We start from the raw sequence: 25,704 nt of genomic DNA on the forward strand, positions 1-25,704 counted from the left end.
ACATATGCAATTACAACAAACATTCTAGATATTCCATTAACTTTGATAAGCTCACAGAGATAATATGGCCGGGTGTAATAGAAATGCGCTTATGTTGTTGTGTCTGTATGTATGTTTACACGCAAATTTGTTGTTTTTATTAATGAACGCGTACATGTAGTAGTGGCGTGATTTAGCACATTAAGAAAATCGTGTATAATTGCCTACTCTATGCATGATTTATTTATTTACGAAATATGTATGTAATGCGTACATTTGTATATGTATTTAGACACATTCATGTGTACATAGTACCAAATTGCAGTAAAATAAACATTTCTCTCTAGTCTTACTCTTTTTTTCTAAGCTATCTTCATTTGCATGTCAATTTGGTGTGCACATTGATTGATTTATTATTTTCTCTACAATTTCAGAGCAGACGCGAGATACCATCAAATTATTAGCGTATGTACTCTCAGTACAAACATACAAACAAGTGAATAAGTGAATTATATTTCCGTCTAAAAGATTCTAGCTGATGGCCTGAGGTGGGCGTATTCAACGCATGTGAGCTTGTGAGCTTAATTGCATAATTAGTTTGCTGTTAAGCTCGAAAATAACAAATTAAAAGTCAGAATTTTGCATTTATTTCTTTTTTTACATAAAACAAAAAAAATTAGTTGCGATAATTAAAATTTAAATTGAGTTCAATTATATTTGCTATTCACACATACTCAATATAGCTTAAACAGTTAAGAGTATTTAATTTAATAAAACGAATGTCTATCAAAAATTTCAATTCTTCTTCTTGACTGGCGTAGACACCCGCTTACGCGGTTATAGCCGAGTCCAAAACAGCGCGCCACGCATCCCTCCTTCTGGCAGTTTGGCGCCAATTGTTTATTCCAAGCGAAGCCAGGTCCCTCTCCACCTGGTCCTTCCATCGGAGTGGAGGTCTCCCTCTTCCTCTGCTTCCACCAGCGGGTACTGCATCGAATACTTTCAGAGCTGGAGCACTTTCATCCATTCGGACAACATGACCTAGGCAGCGTAGCCACTGTTTTTTTATTCGCTGGACTATGTCTATGTCGTCGAATAACACATACAGCTCATCGTTCCATTGTCTGCGGTATTCGCCGTTGCCAATTCTTAAGGGACCATAAATCTTCCGCAAAACCTTTCTCTCGAAAACTCCTAGTGCCGTCTCATCGGATGTTGGCATCGTCCACGCTTCTGCACCGTAAAGTAGGACGGGAATGATGAGAGACTTGTAGAGTTTGGTTTTTGTTCGTCGAGAGAGGACTTTACTTTTCATTTGCCTACTTAGTCCATTGTAGCACCTGTTGGCAAGAGTGATTCTGCGTTGGATTTCCAGGCTGACATTGTTATTGGTGTTAATGCTGGTTCCCAGGTAGACAAAATTATCTACAACTTTAAAGTTATGACTGTCAACAGTGACGTGGGAGCCAAGACGCGAATGCGCTGACTGTTTGTTTGACGACAGGAGATATTTCGTCTTGTCCTCGTTCACCACCAGACCCATACGCTTCGCTTCCTTATCCAGTCTGGAAAAAGCAGAACTAACGGCGCGGGTGTTGTTTCCAATGATATCGATATCATCGGCGTACGCCAGTAGCTGTACACTCTTATAGAAGATTGTACCTTCTCTATTTAGCCCTGCAGCTCGTATTATTTTCTCCAGCATCAGGTTAAAGAAATCACACGAGAGTGAGTCACCTTGTCTGAAACCTCGTCTGGTATCGAACGGGTCGGAGAGGTCCTTCCCGATCCTGACGGATCTTTTGGTGTTGCTCAACGTCAGCTTACACAGCCGTATTAGTTTTGCGGGGATACCAAATTCAGACATCGCGGCATAAAGGCAGCTCCTTTTCGTGCTGTCGAAAGCAGCTTTAAAGTCGACAAAGAGATGGTGTGTGTCGATCCTATTTTCACGGGTCTTCTCCAAAATTTGGCGCATGGTGAATATCTGGTCTGTTGTTGATTTTCCCGGTCTAAAGCTACACTGATAAGGTCCAATCAGTTTGTTGACGGTGGGCTTTAGTCTTTCACACAATACGCTCGACAGAACCTTATACGAGATGTTGAGGAGGCTTATCCCACGGCAATTGGCGCAAATTGTGGGGTCTCCCTTTTTGTGTATTGGGCAGAGTACACTGAGATTCCAATCGTCAGCCATGCTTTCTTCCGACCATATTCTGCAAAGAAGCTGATGCAAGCACCTTATCAGCTCTTCGCCGCCGTATTTGAATAGCTCGGCCGGTAATCCATCGGCCCCCACCGCCTTATTGTTCTTCAAGCGGGTAATTGCTATTCGAATTTCTTCACGGTCGGGCAATGGAACATCTGCTCCATCGTCGTCGATTGGGGAATCGGGTTCGCCATCTCCTGGTGTTGTACTTTCACTGCCATTCAGCAGGCTGGAGAAGTGTTCCCTCCACAAACTCAATATATTCTGGTCATCAATAACTAGATCACCTCTGGGGGTCCTACAGGAGTGCGCTCCGGTCTTGAAACCTTCAGTTAGTCGCCGGATCTTTTCGTAAAATTTTCGAGCATTACCCCTGTCGGCCAGCTTGTCAAGCTCTTCATACTCACGCATTTCGGCCTCTTTCTTTTTTTGTCTGCAAATGCGTCTCGCTTCCCTCTTCAGCTCTCGGTATCTTTCCCATCCCGCTCGTGTTGCTGTCGATCGCAACATTCAATTAGTTGCGATAATTAAATTTTAAATTGAGTTCAATTATGTTTACTATTCACATATACTCAATTAAGCCTAAACAATTAAGAATATTTAAAAACTAATAGTAAACTACTTAAATTTGGTTTAAAATAAACATTTCCCTATAAATATGTTCATATGGGTGTAAATTAAGTTAATTGACTTAATTGAGACTTTTGTTATTTATTTTTTCAAAAATTCTAAATGATGCCAAAAAGATATATATAACACAAATTTATTGACATTTTGTTAATTGAGCTATTAAATAATTAAATTTTCTAGCAATTGAAGATCACATTAATTAAGTCTTTATAATTGACAATTTAAATGACTTGAAGCACTTAAAATGGTCTTAAGTGAAGGTATGTATAGTAGTAATTTTTTAACAATTTATTAATTGAGACGCCATATGATAAATTTTGTTGCAATTAAAGACTATTTAGCTTAAGCCAGTAGGCTAAAATATGTCAAATGGTCCTAAATTAATCTTAATACATCTTTAATTGATTGAAAATTAGTTAATTGTAAGTCAGTACGAAACATTTTCTTACAATTAAAGAACATATGGCTTTTGGTTTTACAATAAGCAATGTTAATAATATAAAATAAGTTTAAATATTATCATATTAATTTCGGTGTAAATCAATAGATAGATAATTAGCTAATTTTGCTACTTTAAGGATAATATTGTTAAATTTTTATAATTTTTTAATTTTTTTTTATCATGATAAAAATGAAAAATAGAAGGTGTCATTTAAGTGAAACAATATAATATTACCAAACCAAAAGTATTCAATCAGCATTTGCCTAGTTTACTACATCTAAAGCAGAAAGTTTTTCACTTAAAATTTTGGCAAAAATGGAGCCAACATATTTTTCCTATAAAATATCATGCAAATATTTGCAATTTTCTGAAAGTGAACATTAAAAGCCATTAAATAGTTTTTGTGCTTTTTTTATGCATATGCAACGTGACCATATAAAAGTTCGCCTGCAGCTGCAACACTTCATTTCAACCAACTACTTACTTTGCCTTTGAGAAGGTTTTATATTTTTCATAATAATGTCGGCATTAATTAATTATAGCCAAGTAAGTAGTGCAAGTGATGGGCCGAAGTGCTACAAGAGCAAGTGAAAGTGTAAGTGCAAAAGCTGTTGGGAGTGCGCCCGCATGGAATGTCAGGAAGTATTTATGTAATATATATTGTATGCATATTCCTATATTATACATATTCTATAAATGAAGCGTACAAAATTAGTATAGAAAATTTAGAAATTTTTGGAGAAAATTAATTGAAATAAATTATAAATTTTAAAACAAATAAAACATAATTATTTTTAATGCCTCCAATAACTTGGCCATCACTGTATCCCCAAACTTTGCTTGATTTTAACAATAATTGTAAAATGTAGCCATTTTTTATATTTTATAATAATTTGAGCGCAAAAGTTTTTGGAAATCTAAAAATTAAAAATCAAAATTACAGAAATGAAGAAGAAAAGAATTCCAGTTCTTGTTGAATAACAGAAAAGCCAATGCTGTTAAAAAGCTAAGAGAAATTTCTTAATAATTAAAACCGAGAGTATAATACAGCAAATTTCAAAAGAAAAGCGTTGTAAAAATACAAGTGCATTTCAGTGTTAAAAATCTGCACGCTACAACTTCTTATACTGAATAAGAAAGCACTGATTTCTGCTCCTTCTTTTCCATGTTTTTGCTATGTGCTGTGACACTCAGTCTTTGATGGCGTTGCATACGGATATTTGAGGCTAAGAAGGATTTGAGTACCAAATGTAACGAACACACTACTAGAATTTCGAATGCATTTTATAGCACTGTGGCTGACAGTAAATGGACAGAGAATAGGTAAATTCAAGCGAAACACATTTTTATGAATTCTCAAAAAAATGCAGTACACTTGAGAATTCCTTGGAACTCACGCAGCTTACTTGAATGAATGAACAACTAACCATTTAGTAAGCTGTAGCTAATGCGTAAGCAAGGGGCACTTCTAATAAAGCTTCAATTAAAAACAAAAACTCTACCCTAAACAAGCATACATATAATATTATGTTAGACACTTATAAATGGTGCATATGAAAATTCGTAGTTGCTGCTCCAAAAAAATCAATTAAATTGCTACACTAATGCACAGAAAAGTGCATTTAATTAGTCAAAATTGCCAAACTCACAAGTGAGCATCATTTGTTGTGCATAAAAAGAAAATTAATTTTATAGCATAATAAATCAGCAATTTAATTTCGAGTTCTTAATTAAGCTTGTATGTTGGCTGTTAATAGCATTTTTTGCTTTTACTAGATTTTTTTTTTTGTTTTGTTATGAAAATTAAATTAAATTGTTAACTGAGTAATTGAATTTTTTATTCATACACACACTCACTCAATTACGCTGATTTTTAACTGTAATCAACATTTTTAGCACTATTTTTTGAAGTTGTTTGGAATATGAAAATGACATTGTTAATTGGTTAATTGAATTTTTTGTTCACACAGAGACACAATTAACCTGAGGCAATTAGCGTTTGTTGGCTATAAAACACATGTTTAGCTTTAACTTGGTATATATTTTTGTTATGAAAATGAAATTAAGTTGGTAATTGAACCATTGAGATTGCTATTCATACACACACGATTGAGTTGAGACAATTAGTGATATTTAGCTTTAAATAAAGTTTTTCTTACTTCTGTGTGTTAAATTTTTGAGACATGGAAATGAAATTAAATTGTTAATTGAGTAATTGAATTTGTTCACACATACTCAATTCATGTGAAACAATTAGAGTATTTAGTTTAAGAAAATGAGCTTTAAATAAAGTTTTTGCTTCTATGTGTAAATTTTGTTGTGATTTGAAAAATGCAATTTTTGCTAATTGAGTCATTAAGTTTGGTGTTTACATATACATTAAATTATTCTTAGACAATTAGCATTTGTTTATTGTAAATAACATTTTTACCATTTACTTGTAATTTTTTTTGTGATATGAAAATGATAAATCGACTTACTACCGTGTAAAACAATCCAGTATATCAATATCAACTAAATAAAATTTTAACAACTTTGAACTGATAATAATGGTAACAGCTTTAAACAAAAATCATTACACTTACTGACCGTTGACTTTTCGTGGCTAAAAGCAGGAAAATAGTTTGCGTAATGAAAACCCTGTTAAATATCAGTATAAACAGTGGAGAATAAAATTTCGTACGTTTTAACGGGCATGCATTTTCGTTTACGCTTCAATAAAAACAAAGGCTCTTAGATACGCATACGCCACCGCGCACCAGATTTTGAATATATGCTTGTATGAATGTGCTACAAAATTTAATGCACACGCACTTGCAGTACTCATTACTCGCTACTCATAAAAGGTGTCACATAAATATTTCACACACTGAACTTACAGTTGTAATGGTACAGGGCATATTGTGTTGCGGTTAATTACAAATATACATATACATACAGATATAGTTATATATAGACTTGTACATATATACCAAAAATTCTCTTTAAAAATCTGCTTATCCAATTTTATCACTTTCTTGTGAATTTCAATACCAAAATTTATAGCGTTCACTCCTCACCATAAAAACGAGTGATTGGTTTATAGTAATTACACTCTCTCTCTCTCTCTGACAGTGCTTGCTTGCAGTCTGTGGCATAAAACTATCAAGCAGTACTCAAACATAATATCAAAATTTTACATGATAGTGACCTATTTTTACTGATATACATACATTTATACATATATCTTTAATGCCCTCAAATCTTTAATCAAACAAAGGAAATTCTGTGGATTTTTGCTCTCGAAAAGCCAAAACGGTACTTAAAGCCTTATGGGCTCTCATTTTCTGTGTATTGAAAATATTGAAAACACATGTTTACGTAGAAAATATTCCTTATGATATACACATGCATGTGCAATACTAGCTCATGTATACTGCAGTATAGTCTTCACACTCATGCAAGTTGAGCTTCTTATGCCTCATTTACTGGCACTACACTTCCTTATAGACACGTATATACATATGTATATGTATGTGTGGGATCATTAAACTAGCGTATAAAAAGAGAATAAAGTCATTTGATAATAATGAAAGTGAACACGAGAGCTGACATTAAATTTCCAACTTACTTGTTAGCCCTTACTGTTTATTCATGTGGCTTGAAATATGTCATTATTACATGAGAGCAAGTCAATGGAGCAGCTTCGCTGGCATACATATGTACAAATATATTCGAGTATGCACCGAGTAGATACAATATTTATTGCAGTGAAATCGTCTGTAAGAAAGCTAAGTAGCATGGATGGCGGTTGCTCAGCTTAAAATTCAGTTAGTATAAGTAAGTTTTACTTAAACTTGAATGAGTTAGGATAGGTTAGGTACGAAAGCTGTTTCCCTAGAAAGGGAAACCCACTTAGACTATCAAGGGCAGTCCTTTGTGATGCCGTAAAATCAACTCCCTCACTTAATATTGAATCGACCAAGCGCTTAGAACCTACCACAAATCTGCAGAGGTTTTTAACTTCTGTATCCGCTAATTACGGCTGTGTAAGCTGACGTTGAGCAACACCAAAAGCTCCGTCAGGATCGGGAAGGACCTCTCCGAGCCGTTCGATACCAGACGAGGTTTCAGACAAGGTGACTCACTCTCGTGTGATTTCTTTAATCTGATGCTGGAGAAAATAATACGAGCTGCAGAGCTAAATAGAGAAGGTACAATCTTCTATAAGAGTGTACAGCTACTGGCGTACGCCGATGATATCGATATCATTGGAAACAACACCCGCGCCGTTAGTTCTGCTTTTTCCAGACTGGATAAGGAAGCGAAGCGTATGGGTCTGGTGGTGAACGAGGACAAGACGAAATATCTCCTGTCGTCAAACAAACAGTCAGCGCATTCGCGTCTTGGCTCCCACGTCACTGTTGACAGTCAGTCCTCTCTCGACGAACAAAAACCAAACTCTACAAGTCTCTCATCATTCCCGTCCTACTTTACGGTGCAGAAGCGTGGACGATGTGAACATCCGATGAGACGACACTAGGAGTTTTCGAGAGAAAGGTTTTGCGGAAGATTTATGGTCCCTTAAGAATTGGCAACGGCGAATACCGCAGACGCAGATGGAACGATGAGCTGTATGTGTTATTCGACGACATAGACATAGTCCAGCGAATAAAAAAACAGCGGCTACGCTGGCTAGGACATGTTGTTCGAATGGATGAAAGTGCTCCAGCTCTGAAACTATTCGATGCAGTACCCGCTGGTGGAAGCAGAGGAAGAGGGAGACTTCCACTCCGATGTAAGGACCAGGTGGAGAGGGACCTGGCTTCACTTGGTATAACCAATTGGCGCCAAACTGCCAGAAGACGGGATACGTGGCGCGCTGTTTTGGACTCGGCTATAACCGTGTAAGCGGTGTCTACGCCAGTCAAGAAGAAGAAGATCCGCTAATTCGCGGGGGTGGCCAAAAAAGTGAGATCCAAGGATTTTTTGTCTTGATCTCACAAAGGCCGGACATTCCAAAATGAAATGCTGGGAGGATTCTACCTCACCTTTTTCTAGGCAGCTAGCATCTGGTAAAATTTTTAATTTGACCGGGAAAATGGCCAGTTAAAACACCTATAACTTGGGAAAGATTGACCTTGTTTAGGGCAAAGAGTTCCCTTGACCTCTTACGATTTACTTTGGGCCAGAATGATCTTGTGACAGAACAGGTGCTAGTGACTGTCCAGCGCACAGTGGGGTATAGGACCCCCAAAACGGAGATTATTTCAGGGAAGTCGTATTTTTAAAATATTATAATTTTTTATTATTGAATAAGCACAAATACATAAAAAAAATTAGCATTTCATTTAGTTTAATGACTGTCGTCGGAGTTGCAAGCCTCTAGTTCCTCAATATGTGCATCTCCAGTTTCATCCTCACTATCATTAGATCGAACAGCACTTGCTGAAATAGTTGGCGGAATAAGCAATTCTATTACCGATTTTGGTAGGACTTGAAATTTTGTTTTTGGTAATTTAATTTTGCTGCTAATGATCGGATCGGAGCTCAGTGGAAACTTGTTTAAAATGTCTTCATTTGATTTCTCACGGCTACATTCACGTGAAAAGTGCTCCCTATAGCATTTAAAATCCTTGTTTCTAGCTTCTTGAGCTTCCTCTGAAAGTTGTCCGATTGGTAGAAGTGCATGCAATACAATTTCAGGGCCATGAATAAAATATTTGTGCAAAGTGTAAGGCATTTTATACCATGGATACATTTTAACATAATGCCTGGCAGTGTTGTGACAAAAATGTCTGAATTTTTCAGAATGTATTTCATGACCCGAAGAAACAGTTATTAGTATCACATGCATTTTGTTGATCAGTTCTAAATCGATTTTAGTAATATCTGCAGGAACTTCAGCGTTTTCAAAGAATCTTCTGGCTGTATTACCATCGTTAGAATTTCCGAAGCCAGGCTTTGGTTGGTCGATAATCAATCCGGTTTTGACTCTAAATTCATTTTGAATGCGGGCTTTAGTAGAATCTTTAATTTGTTTATCATTATCCGATGTAGCTTTCCACTTTTTTATAGGTAATTTGTAAGACAAGTTTATGATACACTCAAAAAGTCGAATCCATCCATGTAATATAGACAAACAAAATTCCAAAGTTTCTGTATTAACAGGATTCGCTATCATTTTTTCAATAGAGTTAAACTCTTTAGAAGTGGAATCACAAATATAACACCTTTGGCATGATATAGTTTCTGTGATTGCATTGCAAACTTTTGCGTCGATCATTACTAAGATTAGTTTATGGCTTACTTTTACGAACCTTTCTTCTACTGGCACAACAGACTTTACCAGATCGTTTGCTTCCTTGTCAACTCGTTCTTTTTCTCTTACCAATATACTCGCTGTCTCTTTGGTGAATTAAATTTTAATGGCCTGCAGAATCGGGTAGATGACGGCCTAGGGTCTTGCCAAATGATTTTATCATTATATACTAATCTCAGTGGAACAATGGACGTTATGAAAACATAAGAGTCACTATAGCGCCTGGGCCATGAAAAGCTTGTGTATATGAGCTATGCCCAGAGCTTCCATCAAATCCCCACTTAGTAATTAAAGTTAAATTTGTTATATTACAAACATAAATAACAATAACAACAATATATGATGATGATAACGAAAGCGAAAACAAAACAAAAACTTCAGCAACGGTTCTTCTCTCACTTTGGACGACATGCGTTTTTTTTACAAAATTTGTTAAAAATCGAATTGGCGCAAAAACGCGCAAGATGTTTTTGTTTATTATATTAGTATAATTCCTAAGCTTTAAAAATATATAAATTTCAGAACACGAAGTTGTCCGGTACCATTTTAAAACTCTACATACTTCTCAGTAATGGTTAAAATTTAGACCTTTTTCCATAAATGATTAAAAATAGTTATACTGGGTAAATGTCGACTTGCAACTGCTTTTTTTGTTCGAAATTACCTGAAGTTGAAGGATCCATAATAATATTTGGTTTTTGAATGGCAAAAATACAAAAACTTGCACTTGAAAATACAAAAAATTCACTTTTTGCAAAAAACGCGAAAAAATCGAAAAAAATTACGAACTTTGAGACAACACAAAAATTGAATTAAGCAACATATGTTATCAATTCCTTTGCCTAATGATGGAGAATTTTGTCTTCAATAATCGAGTATAAAACATTAATCGGATATCTCAATATTAATTTTTCAATTAATCTCCGTTTTGGTGGTCAAATACCCCAACGTGCAGCGCCTGCTCAGTTCGGCGGAGTTCGGCCATTCATCCAGAAGCAAGTTGCAAAAAGACGCTCCTATTTGTTCCCATTCCACTGTAAGTGAGACCGAAGTGCATAGCCTAGCAAACTCATCAGCGTTGCAGTTTCCTGAAATTCCGCCGTGGCCAGGCACCCAAACTAGTATGATAGCGAAGTGTTTCGATGCAATCCTTTACCAGCCTGGAGAGCACAGTCAATGATCTTAAGGCTAATATTGCCGCCCAACTATCAGAGTGGATCGTCACCTCTCTGAAAGCTGCTGCACTCCGCAGCAGTGAATCCGCTGCAACCTTTATGGCCGCCACTTCCGCTTGAAACACGCTACAGTAGTCCGGAGGCCTGCAGCTGAAGTTAATGAGAAGTTCCGGACAATAAACTCCTCCCCCAACCTTCCCTGCTAACTTCGACCCATCCGTAAGGAAAGTTACCGCGTCTCTCCTCCAGTGACTCCTACCCACCCAACCCTCTCTTGAAAGTATAAGAGCTGAGAAGAGACCGCCAGGTAGGGCTAGTCGACATAGCCGATGGTAGTCCAGTAGGCTCAGAATGAAGTCGAAGCGCCCAAAGATACTAGAGTGGCCAGGCACGCACTCTCTTATATACCCAGCCTCACTCAGCCTGATAGCGGTTTTCGCACACCTTCCGGCTACTTTGGGAATTCAGTGCCAAAGTCGGTGAGTTGACTTTACAAAAATTTAGTTTTACTTTTAAATATTTGTGTATTGAAAGCCAAAGAAATTTAATGAAATTAAATAATAACTCACAAAATATATTTTGAACAAAAAATGGCGCGATTCGAGACAGTGAGAATGTTTAGGCTTTAGCTTTAGTTGTGTTTCGAAACTGATCTCTAATTGATTTACAAATAGCGTATAAAGGAAATGTGTTTATCGAAAACTCTCGCTTAATCACTCCTTACATCTATCTTTCTCTCGCCCGCTCTTCCTCTCCATATCTCTTTTTCTTTCTCTCTCTCTCACTCTTTCTCTCCCTAACTCTTTTTCTTTCTCTCTCTCTCTCTCTCTCTCTCTACCCCTCTCATTTCATCTTCCTAGCTCTATTTCTTTCCCTCTTTCTAACTCTCTTTCTTTCTCCCTCTCTCTCTTTTACAAGCAATGACAGAACCTCATATGAGTTCCTCTAAACTTTCTTCAATCATCTTAAAAGCGATTCTTTAGAACCAATAATCAAGACTTCAATGCTGATTATTATAATTTAAAAAATCAACAAAACAAGTAGTGGACATCTTAGTTGAAATGCTCGAGAATCTTCTGTGATAAAACCATATCTCACTCCAGGCATCTACATCTAGACCACATCAAATTTACGAAAAATTATTGATTTATTTTAAAATAATTTTGATATTGAGTTTGGTTTAGGAAACCTGCACTATATTATACGCTTGTAGAAGAAGCACCTAAAAATATCTCAATATTTATAACAAGAAAATATTTTGTACGACCCTGATGTACATTACCACACACTACTTCGAATATTTTTGACATTAATGAGTAAATGTTCAGTCGAAAATTCTCTTTAAAGTTCAATACAAACAAAGTAAAGGAGTTCAGCACCAAGCCTGATAAACTTTCCTTTCGGCAGAACTGTAGAACTCAACAATTAATTTGAAAAGTTAATACGAATACGAACGTTTCAAGAGAAAAAGCATATCGAAAAGATTTTGAACTTCTTCGTAACGTATTCATGGAAACTTCAACTCAAATTAATTCACTTTTTACACTGAAATCACCCAATTATATTTCAGAATGGAATCTTCAGAGAACAACAACATTTTTATAGGGTAAAATATATCAATGAAATAATGTAATATGTTTTTTTAAACTTTGTTCGTTCATGATTTTTTTTTAAGAATTTGCTGCAGTAAATATACCAAACAATACGAAATATATAATCACTTAAGTCAAGTTGCCACTTTATTGCTAAAAATTATCTTCAACGCTAAAACTAATTATTTAACTGCGATTCAAGGAGATTAAGAATGAGAACTTAAAAATCTTAACAACAACAGAGCTCATAAAATTGTTTTTCAAACACAAACATAAGCTCTTCTTAATGTGCTTTCCACAATCTTTGCAAATATCCACTTTGGCTCTTTTATCTCCACAGCAATATGATGCATTTCTAAAGGAGCTTGTACTAATTACTCACAATTATTGTTGAACATTTTCGTTGCTAAAGCTATTAAAAAGAAATTCGATGCGCTTACTTAACTATTACGTATCTTACCTATGCATGTGGAGAGAGGCGGAGGAGAGGGTGTGAAGCAATAAAAATAGCAAGCGAAACTTATTTAACATTCATTTTTCATTGTCAACAGCGTTCACGGAATTCGCATGACGAAAAAATTTAAATGTTTACTGACAACTTTCCGTAATGCTTACACACAATGGTCGGATTTTTTTTCACCTTAATTGGTTTTTCTTTCCACCTTTATTATTGTTGCAATATCAACTTTCTTTTCCGTGGACATTTGTATGCATGTTTGCGGTAAGTTTTTTTGACTTCATGGAATTCACTGTCAAGGAGGAATGTGGAGGTTGAAAATATTGAGTCATACTTGAAATGGAATTCATAAATTTGAATTAAGTTCTAATTGAGATCACGTATAGTACACGAGGTCTCTCTTTAACAAATTTAGAGTTTAATGAGAAACGCTAACTAACTACTTGAGTTTTATAAACTTTTTCCTAGAACCGTTATAGATTTTCCATTAATATTAATATCGTTGCAGATCCCTCAAGAAGAACTCTTCTGAGTAAAGTATACTCACAAGTTTATAAGAGTTTGATCAAAAAGTGGACGATCGACGTTTTAAACCGCAAATATGAAAGATCGGTTGCATAATCTTGAAAATTATATAATTAATTAGTCTAGGCGAGACATACATTTAAAAGAAACCCCCTAAAGATTACTGCAAACCAATTAATACTGTTACAAGAGGAACTGAACCCAGAAAATTGTATAATCTAATGAAAAACGACCACTCTTGCCAACAGGTGCTACTATTGACTGAGTAGGCAATTGAAAAGTAAAGTCCTCTCTCAACGAACAAAAACTAAACTCTACAAGTCCCTCATCATTCCCGTCCTACTTTATGGTGCAGAAGCGTGGACGGTGTCAACATCCGATGAAAGTGTTCGAGAGAATGGTTTTGCGGAAGATTTATGGGCCCTTTAACATTGGCAACGGCGAATACCGCAGAAGATGAAATGATGAGCTGTATGTGTTATTCGACGACATAGACATAGTCCAGCGAATAAAAAGACAGCGGCTACGCTGGTTAGGTCATGTTGTTCGAATGGACGGAAGCGCCCCAGCTCTGAAAGTTTTCGATGCAGTACCCGCTGGTGGAAGCCGATGGCAGGACCAGGTGGAGAAGGATCTGTCTTCACTTGGTATTACCAATTGGCGCCAAACTGCCAAAAGGAGAGATGCGCTGCGCGCTGTTGTGGACTCGGCTATAACCGCGTAAGCGGTGTCTACGCCAGTCAAGAAGAAGAATGAAAAACGATCAATGTTATAAACCGTAAATCAAATCGATCGAATACAAAATATTCTAAATAAGTTCTTATTGCTATCTATCAGAGATTTTATGAGATCATAGAAAAGTGTTGGGAAAAACTTGGGAATAAATAAAGAGAATTTGCAGCGACTTTTTATACCATGTGAATTAATTGGAAAAAAACTTAGAATACTTCAGTTTACAAAACAAAATACGAAGCAAAGCCTAAACAATCTTTGCTTACTCAAAGTTTGAAAAGGAATTACTTCAACCCCTAGAATTGCTTTTAACCACTATCTACAAAAAGTCACCAAATATCATTTGAGAGAAAAGTAAGTTTCTATATACCATAGTAAATGTTTAATAATCATTTAATGAAGTTGTTCTTGTTATCACCCACGAGAACTTCTACAATCTTCTTGTCTTGCGGCAAGTGAAAATCAAATTAGCAAAAGTGCAATCGGGAAATAGAATTTCCCAGCAGAGGTACCTACAAGCATGCAATGTAGTCAGTGGTAATTAGCCTTATACGATTTCAACTGTTGATATTCGATATTTTGTGCATGTAGTGCATAAGTAAACGAATAAGTTGGAATTCAATTTGTCACGAGGAAATGCGTAACGTTATCAGTTAATTATCAATATTATTACAATACCAAATTAATGTGAAGATTTTGATATTTAACAAAATATTTTTAAATTTTATTTAATGGAAATAATTTTGAGCTGTCTCAACTCTCATGTGACATTTCTTAAATGTCATTTAATATCAATTTGAATGTTTATTGTATTTGAATATTATTGTATGAAGCTTTCACAAAGCTTTCGCAAATTATTTAACGAAATTAGACATTGATATCATTACGCATAAACTTGTATAACTTTTTATTACCTAAATTTTCAAATTTGCTCCAGATTCCCCACCGATTTATAGGCCATTCAACTATTAAATACAATCAGCTCAATCATTTCCCACATTCTCCCACATGCACGCGAATTTGCTAAATATTCACTTGATTATGGTAATAAAAATGGCTGGCATCATACATATTGTTGAGATATGAGCAGTGAATGTTGATGGATTGGCAGCTGTAAATATATAGTGTATGAGTGTTGAGAAACCATATGGATGCGCTATATACTGGTATATGATTAAGCGAGAAATTTGGAAAAATGTGTGTATAGGCACGGTACATTACTTTTTAATTATACAATTACAAACGAAATGGATTTGAAAAAAAAAAACAAAATGAGAATTTACACCGCTCATCACACAAGTTAATCAACGAATGACATTATTTTAGAAAGTTGTAATATGTTGATAAATTTTTTCTTAGGGAATAAATTTTTCATGTATTTGAATGATTTTAATATTTTTTTCAATTTTTTTAATTAAAAATATTTTTTTTGTATTAAAACTAATTTTGTCAACAAAAAGAAAAAAAATTAAAATAATAATAATTAGTGAAGCTAATGGGCATTTAAATATTTTTTAATTAATTTATTTATTTCTAATTAATTTTTTATATTAAAACAAATTTTTTAAAAAGAGAAAAAAAAAATGAAAATAATAATAACAAGTGAATTCAATGGGTATTTTAATATTAAGACGCATTTTGAAAATTGAAAAAAAATAAAATAATAAAAATAATAATAAGTGAAACTAATTGGCATTTTAATATAACAATAAAAAAATATTGTTAATTAATTTAAAAAGCAAAAAATAATTAAAATAATAATAATAAGTGAATCCAATGGGTATTTCAATATTTTTTTGTAAATTAAAAGACAAATATTTTTTATTAATATATTTATTTTTATTGAATTTTTTTAAATTAAGACGAATTTTGAAAATTGAAAAATAAAATAATAAAATAATTTTAATATTTTTTTCAAAAAAAAAATAAAAAATATATTTTATTATATATTTGATTAAAATATATTTTATTAATTAAAAAAAATATATATTTTATTATATATTTGATTAAAATATATTTTATTAATTTTTTTTAATTAAAAAGAATATTTTAAAAAGAAAAAAAATTAAAATAATAATAATAAATGAATCCTATGGGTACTTTATTATTTTTTGGAAAATTAAAAAAATACATATTTTTTATTAATTAATTTATTTTTATTGAATTTTTTATATTAAAACGAATCTTTTAAATTGAAAAAAAAAACATTTTTAATTTTTTTTTATATTAAAAAGAATTTTTAAAAAGAAAAATAATTAAAAAATAAGAAATAAGTGAATGGGTATATTTTTAATATTTTTTTGAAAATTAAAAAAAAAAAATTTTTATAAATTTATTTATTTTTAGTGATTTTTTTTATTTTAAGACGAATTTTGAAAATTGAAAAAAATGAAATAAAAAAAATAATAATTTATGAGGCCAATGGTCATTTTAATATTTTTTCATTTAATAATTATAATATTATTAATAAATGAAGCTAATCGACATTTAAATATTTTTTTGTATATATTTATCCAGACCTCACTGTATGTAAACGTATTTAAAAGTATGGTTGTTACAACTTTTAGCTTTAGCTTACAACAAACCCAAAAACAAAATTAACAAAGTTTACAAAATAAACTTCTCATCTTTTATCTTTCTTATGTTTATTATTATTTTTTGTTGTTGTACTTTGATTCAAAAATTGTATATCCTGCACGCGGCACGGAAATTAAACCTACTTACATATGTATATGTGTTTACTAGAACCACACATGGTCATTTTGTGCATGCAACTCTCTGAGAATACTCACGAATACACAAACTGGCCCAGTGTATTAAAGTAGCAAAAATAAAAATTGGAAAACTACAAAATTTGATGGTTTACCAAAATCATAACGTAACACGGATGCAGTTCGAAAACATTTCATTCTTTGCTTTTGTTTTTGTGTATTATTTATGCTTTGTTTTTAAGGCATTACACTCGCAACAACTTTATGTTTCCGATTTTCGACCATGAACTTGGTATTTTGCACAACTCTGCATGGGTGTTCACTTTTGATGTTATTTTTTTTTTTTTGAGGAAGAATGATGCGTGGTACGAATGTAATTGAATGTTTCAATGGATCCGATCACATTGAAAACAGATGAATAATTATTCGAGTTGTTGGTTATAATGTGAATGAGTTTGGAAGAAATGCCTAAATTGATAATAATATCTACATATAGCACAGTTCTAAGTTTTACTTTAAGCCATTCTGAGAGAAACATTACAGATTCATAGATTCATGGTATTACATATGATCTAAATGCTAAAGCGGAAATGAAAAGTCTATAACACGGATGAAATGGTATATGAGCGTGACACCGTACAGTTCAAATAGAAATTTCACATCGGTCACAGCCAAACTTAACCCTTCCTTACTTTGTTATTATTAAAATGTTATTTGTTATACTGCCAAATGAAAAAATTAATGTTTTTCACAACAAACCGTTTAATTATAAACAAAGAAAAAATTTCATAGAAAATATCTTTGATTATTCTTTATAAATAGACTCTGTTGTTGTTTTTAAATTCTAGCACTTCTATTGTTTTATGTTTTTTTTTTTTCATTTTTTTAGTCGAGAGAAATGATGTTATTGTTTGGAAAATATTTTTTATCACCGATTATATGGCATAGTTTAATAAAAAACGTTAACTTCGGCTGTACCGCTAATATACCCTTCACAGGTGCTGTTCAGATTTCTGAACAGTTCTTAACGGCTACAGTTGTAGATAAGATATTTTTGTAAATTATATGCATAGAGATATCATATTACGAATATTTATGTGCATTATCGCTAAACATATAAATGTTTATCAATGATCAATTGCCCATTTCTATCAACACTAGAAATACATGTTCGGGTATATTGAATAGAAATTGTAATACAAATACTGTAATACAAACATTACACTGCTTATTGTAAAGAATCACAATTGATCCTAAACTAATTAACAGATAAGAGATTTCTTATGTTATGCTGTCGCCGTTGAGAACACTTAAGATTAAGTTATGTGTACATAATGCAGTTATGTACAGTAGATTAGGATTAAGATATGTACATGTATAACACAAATATGTGTGTGTGTCACATACATGAACTAGGCTAAGAATATTCTATAAATAAAGGAGCTCTGGGCAACCAGAGCTCGAGTACTATTTTGAAACCGAAACTGAACGCGTCTCATTAAACAGGTGCATTTCTTTTAGTAACTATGCGTTTAAGCAAATCTAAAAACGTAAGAAAAAGTAAGTAAAAAAAATAAAACATTTTACTAATTCTTTTTGCCGGGTTGTTTGCTAGAAACATTAAGGTTATATTGTTAGATGATCTGAACAATTACTTCGGAGATTATATTATTACCTTAAGCAGTAATCCATGTCAAATTTCGTGAAGATATGTAGTAAAATGCGGAAGTTTTCCATATAAGCCCTTGATTCTGATCGTTCGGTTTGTATGGCAGCTATATGCTATAGTAAACCGATCTGAACAATTTTTTCGGAGATTAAATTATTTCTATGAGCAATAACTCACACCGAATTTCGTGAAGATATGTAGTAAAATGCGGAAATTTTCCATACAAGCCCTTGATTTCGATCGTTCAGTTTGTATGGCAGCTAAATGATATAGTGGTCCGATATCGGCAGTTCCGACAAATGAGCAGCTTTTTGAAGAGAAAATAACATCTGCAAATTTTCAAAACGATATATTAAAAACAGAAGGACTAGTTCGTATACATATATACAGACAGACGGACGGACGGACGGACAGACAGACAGACGGACATGGCTAAATCGACTCAGTTCAACATACTGATCATTTATATATATACTTTATATGGCCTCCGACGCTTCCTACTGGGTGTTACAAACTTCGTGACAAACTTAATATACCCTGTTCAGGGTATAATTAAAGCGCTCTGCAGTAAAACCCTAAAGCAAAAACAATTTGTCTATTTGATTCCATAAAAAGAAATATTCATAGTTTCTGAAAACCTGCAAAATGGACTTTGAGAGAAATATCGAACAAATGGAGTATATATGTACATACATATCTATATGTCACATGTGAAAAAATATGTCATGCGATAAATATTTGATCAAAAAATATTGTATGCGATAAATATGTTGCAACGCAATGTAAACCAAATCGGATGGCTGCTAGAAATCTTTCGACCTTGTGAATTTTGTGATTTTAGAGAATATAATAGTACAAAATGTATTACATGAGAGAACAATATAAAACTCGAACCGATTGTAAAAATAATTTTCTATTAATAGAAATATTCTTGTTTTTTTTTCAAATTAACTTAATTAACCAGTAAATACTACGGCCTGGTATATACATATGTATGTATACAATGATTGTCCATCTGTCCACTGTCCATCAATAAACCTGCCGTATGTGTGCTTGTTCCCACGCAGGTACCGACCCACAGTTAACCGTACTCTTTTCGCGCATTTTTTTTTCACTTACTTCATTGTACGTATGTATACCTTCCGGTAGATTGCATTTGATGGTGATTTTTTATATGGCTCCTCCTTGATGATGTTGCTATTCCAGCGCCAACGTGGTTATGAATATTTATGTGTTTGTACACTTCATCCCGGCAATGATTTTTCGTTGTGCTGTTGACAGCTCAATTTAGCAATTTTTCAATTAGTGCGTCTATTTTTAAATCGTTTATTTACACAAATTTATGCCTGTGGTGCGCGGAGGACCTTTGATTGATGTTATGGTGTATGCTGTTATCCTGGCGGAAGTCCGGTATAGAGAATAGTGTGCTATCAATGAGAGCACAAAGACTGACTTCAATGTTTCGACTTCGGTATAAGGCTAGGTCGAAGATCGTATGTATTTTTGAACTTATACAGTTGAAACTTTAATCTATTACGAATGTTGTTTAAACTGAATGAAGCTTTGTGTATCTAACCAAAGAATATCGCAAGCTTTTTTAAGCTTTCGACTTTAGCAAAAAGCTTTCAACCTTTAAAGCTTTCCCGCTTAACTTAAACAGAGCTTTCATTTTCAGTTACGGTTTCAATTGTTAGTCTTCTTGAAGAATAAAACATATTTTGAGATTCTTCATTTCTCATCACTGCAAATTTACCGTTTCAATCAATTTTTTGCGCTGATTGTTGCAATTTTACTCTGTAGCGAGTCTCATTTGGCTTCAACACTTTTTTGTCAGTCAATTGCAATTGAAGTGTGTCTGGCGTCCAGCGCATTCGTTTTACTTTTTATCAGTATTTCGACAGACATTCAAGTGAGTTTGCTTGATTTGATTTTCGCATTATATATTTTATAATTGCTACAACGAGAGTCGTTCGAAAAATAGATAGCTTTTAATAAAAAAGTTATATTTTTGAATAAAAAGAGCACGTCGTTTCAGAATTTAGTCGTTCCAAAAAAATATTTGACTCGCACTGGTGTCAGTTATGCGATTTATAGTTGGCGTTGAACTAAAAAACCGTGTTTATGTTTTACGTCTCCATAAACACCAAAAAATTGTCTACAAGGTGAGTTTTGTGATTATTTTCGAGAACTACGAGCTTATGAGAGATTTTTATTAGCAGACTTAAAAAATCTACTAAACCCTAGTTTCTAATGGTAATATTGTTACCACGACTCCTAAAAGCATGCTACTAAACATCGTAAAATCAGGAAATTATAAAAGTAAGACGAATTGAAAGTCAGAAATCATCCATATCGAATGACTATAACAAACAACACATATAATTTCTCTTCAGATATATATTCAACTCAAATCAGTTCAAATCAACTCAACTCAACTCAACTCAACTCAACTCAACTCAACTCAACTCAACTCAACTCAACTCAAATGAGCTCAACACAACTTTAATCAACTGAACTCATCTCAACTCAACTCAACTCAACTGAACTCATCTCAAATCTACTCAACTCAACTCAACTCAAATCAGCTCAACACAACTTTAATCAACTGAACTCATCTCAAATCAGCTCAACACAACTTTAATCAACTGAACTCAACTCAAATCTACTCAACTCAATTCAAGCGAGATGAACTGAACTCTACTCAAATCAACTCACTCGCATATGTTCTTTATAATGAGTTGACTACTGTCCGCCGCAAATTGTATTTAAGATTTTTCAACGACTTATCAAACAGCCCTTCTTATAAGTATTATTTTTACAAAGTCATGTCGGCAAATTGAGCAATTTATTGCATTTGAACGATTTGTACAGTGCAAGAAACACTTCTGCGTTGTCATCAAACCAAATAAATTTTGATGAAACCGCTACGAATGTAGGATAAAATTGCGTACTTTAACTATAGTCAAATGCTTAAGAAAACGAAATTAAATACATTAAAGTATTTATCTATCATTATACCATGCTAAGTACACTCACTTTATGAAATACATAAACATTTAAGAGGCATAATCCAATATTCTACACTTAAATGCGCAAATTCTGGTTATTTACTCGACGGATATGTTCATATGTATGTATAAAAATAACTATATTTATAACATTCGGCAATTCAAGGCCAATGGCTCTACACGATATTATGCCCTGCCCACTAACGGTATTATATTGTTAAGTTGCATACGAGCCGGCGCCATAGTGAAACTGAAACGAACCCCGGGGAAAAGCCACTAACAGAGATGAGATGAGACTAACGGTATGCGTCGTGTATGTTTGCATGTATTTGTAATTATATAGCGTGTCAATAGACAATGACAACTGTCACTCATCGCAAATACATACACACAAAATGTCTTTTTTTGTTGCGAAAAATGTGCAAACTGTTGCTTGGTCAAGCAAAACAACAGTCAAAACAACAACACAGCGTGTTTACCAACACAAGTGACGTAAAGCAATTATTGGTGTCTTTTGGATGGAATTAGAGAATTTTGCTATGTTTGTGTCAATTTCATTCTATTTTATTATTATCATTATTATTATTATTATTATTGTTGTTAGTATTATTTGTTTTTGTTTGCTAACACGAATTTGTATGTTTTCCTGACACCACTCCGCTGTTCAATTAAGTTATTTGGAATTGTTGTGACAGCGACAAGGAATCATCTACAAAAGTCTTCATTATGTTGATGAAATAGTAAAATGTATATATATTTACAAGTATGTATATATATGTTTGTACAGAACTTCTAGTTCTTCAGCTCACTTCCTCCGCAGTTGATAGTGTAAATTTTAGTGAAATTGACGGTTGTTTGTGCATATATTTATGTAGCGCGCAGTTAGTAATTACCGTTAACTTTACAAGCTTCAAGGTCAATAAATTCTAGCGAAATTAAACTTCAAATGGCAATTAGACACTTTGATGTGCGTTATTCTATTTATTGTAGTTTTATATGCCTCATCAACTTGCTACATTGTCTTTTGTCGTTGACAATGTGTGACCTAAGTATGTATTACAGGTCCTTTAAACGGACGCTTACTCGTTACCATTAAATATATTAATTACTGTAATAAATTGCTTATTGGTCGCACTGCTGGGTGAACATTCGGAAGCTTATCTCTAACTGTATTCGATAAAATTAGCACTTTACACATAAAAGTACTTTAATCCAACATATGCGAACGTTGAAGGTAAGACAGTTTTAGGTAAGTTTGTCTTTCACGTTCTACCAAAAGACTAAGTCAGATAAATTTTAAACCTGTGTGTCTCCCTTAAAGGTTAAATGAGAGGAATTTAACCCAGTCAAGAACTGAACAACAGTATTTTCTTTTTACAATCTCCACTTCGAAAATCCATGTAAAAGGAAGCAATTTTTAACTAACTTCTTCAAATGAGATTAGGCTTTGAAAGCAAGCCTTTGTTAACTAACTTCTTCGTAAACCCCATTCAGTTTTTAAGCCTAGTCCGCAGTAGTTTGATAGTGACCTATTCTACAACGGATTTTTTAACTAATACTAAGGAAGCAAGTCAGATAAATCTTCGAAAAAATAATTATCTTATTAATGTTGGGACAAAAATTACTTCAAGGCGATTTCTAATAATAAGATTTTTTTCGTAAGAAAGATTTCTAAATACACATTACCTATATCAAGGTTCACTAATGAATTTTTTTTTTGTTTCACTCTTTACTCTGTACATAGATGAATGTAAATACACATTACCTATATCAAGGTTCACTAATGAAATTTTTTTCGCTTTACTCTATACATAGATGAATGTGATTTTAGAGTACAGAAAGGTTTCCTCAGTTTATTTTCTTTTAATTAACAACGTTTGCCTCATGAAATGTGACAGAAACCTAAACTGGATTGACCCTTTGTTCTGGATCTCATAAGAAGCACAGAATAGATATCTTTTAATTTTCATATTTACAAAAAAAAGTTTTAGAATTGCTCAAAATATGTGATTAAATAAAAAATAAAATGTAGACAAGCACTCAAGCATTCATTACAAAATTTTATTTCACAAATATAAGTTTTTATTATATAGAATTTATTTTATTATTTAATTATTCGAAACACAAATAAATTTCAAAGGAATAATTCATGCTCTTCCACAGAACGGTAGTTAAAAAAATATATTTGAATATTTTGTGAATTATAATTCATATAAATAATTTAAGGTTTATAAAAAAATCTGAAATTTGTGATGAATATGGGATTTCTTCTAAAAATGTTCTATAATTTTTTCAATAAGCTCATTGCAATATTAAATATTTTATTAAGAATATATTAAGTAAAAAAAATGTGTGACACTTGGTAACCCAATCTCACAGCAATTTTTTTTAAAGAGTCCTTTAATTAAATTTTAAAATATTTAAATTACATTTGTAGACATAAATTTTAATTTTCCAATTTTTAATTTAATTATTTTATAAAAAAATTGATCCAAAACATTTTTTTTTAAATTAATTTTTTTATTTATGTATACAAATAAATTTTTTTTGTCCAAAAATATTTTTTAAAAATTTATTTCTTTTATGGAAAAAATATTTTTTCTTTTAATATATTTTTTTTTTGTCTAAAAATAAATATTACACATTTTACTTAGCGTACTCACTTAAAATATCAATTAACACAGCGCACTTGAAATTTACACTAAATACAGCACATTATTTCATATGTTTGTATGTATGTATGTACATATGTAAACATTTATTTTTGATTTACACGCTTACTGAAATTTGCATTTGTTATTAGGCAATTTATAATCAATTTTAGTACAACGCATACTTGTTGGCAATTAAATTTTTTTTTTAACTTGTATGTTGCCAAGCGACACAATGACTTGCCGATTTATTTACCAAAATTGTTTTATTTTTAAATTTCATTTCAAGCGTTGAAAGTAAATGGCACTGTCCTTAATTATGGCGGGATATTGAAACACACACTCCAACACAAAATTGGCAAAAGCTCAAAAATATTCAAAATTCCGAAAATTCCGCACCACAGTTTATGTTTTTTTTTTGTTTTCGAAATTTTCGCCACGCGAATTTTTATGTTTTTATTTTATACAAATTTATAACAGTAATTAGCGAGAATGCGCGACACTAATGTTACGCTTTTATGCTTATTGTATGCGCGCTAGCTAGCTCTTCGCAACAGTGAAAGAAGTGCACTGATGAATGCCTCCGCGTCAACTGGCGCCAACAACGGCGAAACGTTGTGGAAAAGCGTGTTGCGATTAGTTTGGAGTTTTCCGCCAACCATCAGCTGAGGATTCACAGCAATTGGATTCGTGACACATGCCGATGCCGGCTGCTGTCTGTTCGTTCGGCAGCATGGATAGTGAGTGTGCGGTGCGCAGGTGCGAAAACCATTTCATTCATAATAAATTTGAAATTTGTAAATATTGCCAATTGGCAATGGATAGTTGTGTGGCAGCAACATACATATTTCAGCAACAATGTTGCTAGAAATACGCGTATATTTATTCCAGTCTTATTTGGTTGAAGAGAAGGTTTGACATTATAATCTATTATTTTAGTTATATTTTTATGTTTTTTTATTTGGTTTAAGCTTCCAAATCGCAGCGTACCTATTCATTGCTTTAACTTTGGCAAATGACCTTGAATGACAGCACCAAACTTCTCAAGCAAATTGCACTATTGAACCATTCTTTGACTTGTGGCTACACATGCACTTCTTTATTTCATTTATAAACTCGCGCTTGTTGCATTATAAATTAGCCAAACTTTAATTTGTTATGAAACAAACAAAATTTTAAATTGCCTAATTTTGTTGCCTGCCGGCGACATGTTTAAACTTGCAAGCAAACACACGTTATAGCGGGAATATGTAACGAATGGCAAACACAACAAAACTATTTTTTACAGGTGAATTAATGTGTTGAGTTTGTTCAGTAAAAACAATCAATAACTTTTATTAAAAATTTAAATTTAAACATTAAATAGGAAGTAGTTATAGGAAATACATATATACATACACATTTACATATCTATATATACATACATATGTATATAAATAAAAAGGAAAACAATCGCAAGCAGATGTACGAGTTCCCCTGAGCGAGCGCTATGTTGAATATGTTGCATACACCTTTCAGCTTGCAAATTCGTATAAGCACATTTATATATGTACATATATATATAAATATTTGCGATTAGCATTCGAAAGAGTGACAGCGGAAGGCACTTAAGCTCATTAAATT

At 33.0% G+C, this 25,704-nt stretch overlaps 1 protein-coding gene and 1 long non-coding RNA gene across 2 annotated transcripts in view; one reads left to right on the top strand and one right to left on the bottom strand.

The window, feature by feature from the left end:
- The window catches only part of LOC105213996 (neuropeptide CCHamide-1 receptor), a 121,106-nt gene extending 95,820 nt beyond the window's left edge, over positions 1 to 25,286 (bottom strand). The window contains exon 1 of the mRNA XM_011187139.3: positions 24,094 to 25,286. The gene's annotated coding sequence lies outside the window, so the exon portion shown is untranslated. The remainder of the gene's footprint in view (positions 1 to 24,093) is intronic.
- Positions 20,286 to 21,482, top strand: LOC128922407 (uncharacterized). Its single transcript, XR_008471637.1, has 3 exons — positions 20,286 to 20,584; positions 20,642 to 20,741; positions 20,816 to 21,482. It is a non-coding gene; the product is annotated as an uncharacterized LOC128922407 (long non-coding RNA).
- Positions 25,287 to 25,704: the final 418 nt, after the last annotated feature.

The sequence above is a fragment of the Zeugodacus cucurbitae genome, chromosome 6 (assembly GCF_028554725.1).
Source record: "Zeugodacus cucurbitae isolate PBARC_wt_2022May chromosome 6, idZeuCucr1.2, whole genome shotgun sequence".
Classification (NCBI taxonomy): domain Eukaryota; kingdom Metazoa; phylum Arthropoda; class Insecta; order Diptera; family Tephritidae; genus Zeugodacus; species Zeugodacus cucurbitae.